At 33.4% G+C, this 5,232-nt stretch overlaps 1 pseudogene; it reads right to left on the reverse strand.

Moving 5' to 3' along the window:
* Positions 1 to 754: 754 nt before the first annotated feature.
* On the reverse strand, positions 755 to 4,617 carry LOC143045741 (uncharacterized; annotated as a pseudogene).
* Between the last annotated feature and the right edge of the window lie 615 nt (positions 4,618 to 5,232).

Here is a 5,232-nt window from a genome sequence, read left to right on the forward strand (position 1 = left end):
AAAACTATTGCTTAGACAACAGTCAAACAAAAATCTTTCAGTGAAAACAGCAATGACAATATTTCAAGACTCACTGTTTGCAAATCAAATGTTCCATGTCTAAAATGTCTTAAAATATATCATGCCTTTGATATCATATTATATTAAAAAGAAGATGTGGTATGAACTACATGTATGATAATTAGTGGAAAAAAATCTCCATCAGTGAACACTACTTGTTAACTTTTTAGGTTGTTGTATGACCTCAAACATAGCTTGATTGTACATGTTGTAATAGGTGTATTGTAAATGTAAATAGGCCTGGAGAACACAGTTTCCCCCCTATTTGCTTATTGTAAAATAATCAAAATTAAAAAAATTTCCACCTGCTTTATCATAAGATTAGGTGTGCACAAAGTTTGACTTTTTTCACCAAACACATATAAAATATTCTGAAAAGTCTAACAACCCATTTTCTCCGACCTGGTAACCCAAAACCCAAGGACAAAGTCACATACATGTAGCTTCCCAAAAAAACACATTTTCACCCTTATTTAACTGACCACTGATATTTAAAAAAAAATAGATTTAGACAGTATATCTAACATGATCTAAAGTCATATCTTACCTTAATACAAAGAAATAATGAAATTTAAAAAAAAAAAAGACGAAGAAAAATACAACCCAAAAATTACACTGAAATAAAGGGGAACTAACTATGAAGGGGGACAACAAAATGAAAATTGAAGGTACATGTAGATAACTGTGTCCCCAGATCAATATATTAACAATGTATACTGCAAAAATATGGTACACATATCAAAGCTAAATGTTTTAAATTCAGATATCTAATGTTTCTATAATAGTATTGTTATCCAGTAAGTTTAATACTGACAATAAATCATCATCATTTCCATCTTCAATGTCAACTGTATCAATAGCTAATTTCTTATTTTTTGACGGATGAGCTGCAGATAGAGAAAGGCGTGAGAAAAATGATATTATTTGACTGGGTTGAAGCCATTCTTCTGGTGAAAATTTTCTTTCCCCATTGTCTTTGATATTTCTCATTTCAATTGCAACATTTGCTGGATTTTCTTTTCTGCCAGTTGTTTCACCTTTGACAAACAAATCTGTTAAGTAATCCTTCACCTTCTGTGAGAATCGGACACACTTTTTCTCTTTTTTCAAAGCCCATCCCAACGATGGCACTTTGTTACAAGGTACATTCGTATTAGCTGTGTTGCCAGTAGTTATTTTTGAACGGTCTGATATTTGCTGACATTTGGATGCCCACAGTTTTTTTGCTTTATCATAAGATGACTCCATCATGAGTTTTTTATTATGTTTTCCAATATATATGTGATCTTCAAGCTTATTGTAGGACTTGTAAATCTTACCACATCCTTCTTCAGGGCACTAAAAAACATTATTATCATTATCATCTTCATCATTTACGGCATCAACTGTATGGTCTTCATCATTTTTGGGCTTCAACTGTATGGTCAACATGTACACTATCTACATCTTCAGGCACTGATGGTACAAGAGATTTCTCTTTGATGTTACCTAAACTCTCTGAGTTACTAAAGTCACTAACCACGTGGATATCTGTGCTTGTCTGCTTCACCTTGCTATACCCATCCACTGTTTCTTGAGTTGTAAAATTCCCTTCACCAACATTGTACGCTCTCCAAGTTCTAATGCCGCCATCACAAAACCTTATGTTACTCAGAAAGCTTACTCCTTTCCATGAGTGCTTTTGGATCTTTTGATTGTTTGTATTGATATCCACTACAGCTGCCTGTACCCCCTGAATTCCTTTTCCACATTCAATGGCTTTCTTGACCTCATAAGCTGTTGAAATGTTGTGTCCTTCTGCTGCATGACTTCTAATTTTGCCCCTCATGTGTGCGATTTTGGCATCACAATAGCTCTTTCCACTTTGAGCTTCACTGAAGTCATAACCCAATATTTTTATTCCTAAAACAAAAACAAAAAATAATCCATATAATTTTAAACTGACCACAATACGAAATTCTTTAGACGAATTCATAATCTGCCTATTGAATGCAGTCTGGTTGTGTTTTAGCTTACTGATTGTTGGTGTTTACATATGGATTTATAGTGGGGTTCGTGTTGCTTAGTCTTTCGTATTCTATTTTGTGTACTTGTTGTCTTGTTTATCTTTTTTTTTTAGCCATGGCGTTGTCAGTTTATTTTTAATCTATAAGTTGACTGTCCCTCTTGTATCTTTTGTCCGTCTTTAAAAAAAAATTATTCAGTATATTGGTTGATCTTGACTTGCTTCTCATTTTTCGTAATATAAATTTTCTGTATCTATTATAGTTTACAAAATAATAGAATATAATGACATGAATGAAGGAAATATGAAAAAAATGACATTTTACATAAGGGCAATAACTCTGATAAGAAGTCATTTGATTTTTATTTCAACATTTATGTCTGCCAAATTTTTTCTATTTTAAAGTGGTTTTCAAGCTCAAAGACAAAACTTGCATTCATTTTTTAGCCATGTCACCCATCTTGCTTGACAGTAAGTCATCAGACACATGTTTTAAACTGGATATCCAAATAAGGATTGTGTTCAACATGGTCAAGTTCGGTTAAATTAGACCTAGTAGTTTTAGAGTAGAAGATTTTTTTAAGTAACAACAACTGACGACAGATAGCCAGGTGAGCTAAAATAACATGAATAACATGAAATAAGATATTGTTTTCCTACCTGTTCTTTGAGACAAATCAGGTAGTGACAACTAAAGATGACCACAATGATAACATCCAGCATTGTCTGATCGCAGATAAACCTCTGTTATTTTAGGAAACTGGGTCTTGATTGTCTGTAGGAGGTGTTCAAGCACCGATAATACTGCAAAAAAATCTTGCTTCACAACATCCATCGTATGGGTAAATGTTTTGTGCTGAAAAAAAGATTGGTAAAAAGTTATGTAAGAATCTTCATTTTCTGTTAAAACAAACTAGAATATGTGTCTACAGCAAAACATGCCTAAAGAAATTTCCTTTTCGGAGAACAATGGATTAAAACACTACTTTGAATTCGGCCTTATGTGGAGAAAAATCTGAATCAATTACAATTACAGATATCTTGAATGCTTACAAATTTCTGCAATGTTATGTTATTTAATTTTTTCAGTTTCAGCCCCAAATGAATACTGAATAATGTTCAATGCTCTTGTCATTGTATATATACATGTATATTATTCATACCTTTAAGGTTCCATCTTCATCTCTAAAAATGGAAACTGCACAATGCCAGTGTATGCCTTTCTGTCCAAACCAATCAGACATTTTCTCTCTGAATAAATGGGGAAGAAATTTCATTGCCCAATCCATAACGATCAAAAGTTGATTTTCCTTCAAGTTTTGAAAAACATCATGACGAGCCTCATCTTGATTTACAGTACGTAAAATGTGTGATTTCCATTCAGAAATTTGTCGTTCTGAGCACTGAACATCCTGCAAGAGAACATTTTTATCTGCATGTTGGCATGAATTTACTGCTTCTAGAATTTTGTCAATTGCAGTAGTGAATAAATCACATCGATCACATGATTTTAAATGTATGTGTGTACAGACATGTCTGAATGCTGCAGTTTTTGGATCGCTTAATGCATACTGTTGGCAATGATATGCACATTCATCTTCTCTTTGAATGTGTAGCTTATAATCTGTTTTTAAATATATTTTAGTGTTTGAAAGTCTATTCTTTTCATCAATTTTCCATTCTTCTGGTTCTTCTAACCTGTCAACCAATGACATTAAAGTATCAACGGCCGTAGAACCATCAGCAGCTATGTTGTCAACCCCTTTAAGACATGTTCTCTTAGAAGCTGCACAAGCTTTCAAAATTTGAAATAAAGTTGAATTGCTTAGAGGTGAAAATGAGTTCTCTGTGCAGTAACTTGTATATAAACTAACAAGATTTGAATGCATCATAGTCCGAATTACTTCAGGTATTGTTAGTATTTCCCCTGAATCAAGTTTAAGGTCTCTTGTGCCATAGAAGACAATCTGTAGAAATGATGGATCACTGAAAAATTCGATAGCATGGGATATTTTACTTATATCCATTCGCTGCCTATTGTGCTTGGTTGGTTCTGTTCTGATTACTGCACCAGGTCCAAATACAAACGCATGTTTTCTGGCTTTGTCAATTTGGTATTTTGTTATATTTGGAAATATCGCTAATAGCTCAGATTTCGGATATTGATTTACTATTAACGATAAAACCTGGCACCTGCTGCTGTTGTCTTTTGAGTTTGCATACAGTTGGCATAGCACTTTAAGCACTTCTTGGTTGTTATTTTGTGGTATAGTTTGGGTATCCATAACTATTTTCTTCAGCTTCAGACCTTGATTGGGAGCAATAGCATTCATCAATGCATCTGTTGTCTCCAGTGCTTTTCTCTTGTAATAACGAGCTGTAGGTTGTTTTGAATTTTCCAGTGGCATTGATAGTTGGGACCTCAATGAACTAACAGATCCATGACTTATAAGTTCTATGGCTTTGTTCACTTTTGATAGTGGATGTATAACAGATTGAGCTTCCTCTCCAGTACTCCAGTTTGAACATTGACTTGACTGATGTGTTTCTTGGGATGAGATTTCCTGAAATAACAATCAATAATACCATCATATTTGATCCATTGAAATAAATTTGCTATTGCTATAAAATTGCATACCATAGGTCGTTGCCAAGGTAGATTCATGGTATACCACCATCTTTGATTGTATTATTGCAGTACACTATCAGTGTAGTTATTTGCCCAAATCTGCAAATTTGTAGACAGATGTGCAATTTTTTTGATACGACTGTTTATTTATATTAAGAAAACTTGCTGATTTATTGCATTATGTGAAACATTTAAACAAATACCAAACATTTGGGGTTTAGAATCATTTTTTCAAACTAAGCCATGTGAGAGGAGATAACTCTATTAGTAACAAATTATCATTACTGAACTGAGCAAAAAATATTATGACGGGTGCTGTATACGGTGCAGGAAATGCTTACCCTTCCGGAGCACCTGACATGCCTGATTTCACTCCTAGTTTTTAGTGGAGTTCGTGTTGTTTCTAATTTATTATTTATAACTGTTGACATAAATGTCCTTTGGTTTTGTGAATCCTTGGTTTTGATTGTTATTGTCTTATACTATACTGATAGGGAAATTTCTAATTTTACTTGTAGCAAGAAAACAAGTTCATTCT

The sequence above is a fragment of the Mytilus galloprovincialis genome, chromosome 1, assembly GCF_965363235.1.
Source record: "Mytilus galloprovincialis chromosome 1, xbMytGall1.hap1.1, whole genome shotgun sequence".
Lineage (NCBI taxonomy): Eukaryota > Metazoa > Mollusca > Bivalvia > Mytilida > Mytilidae > Mytilus > Mytilus galloprovincialis.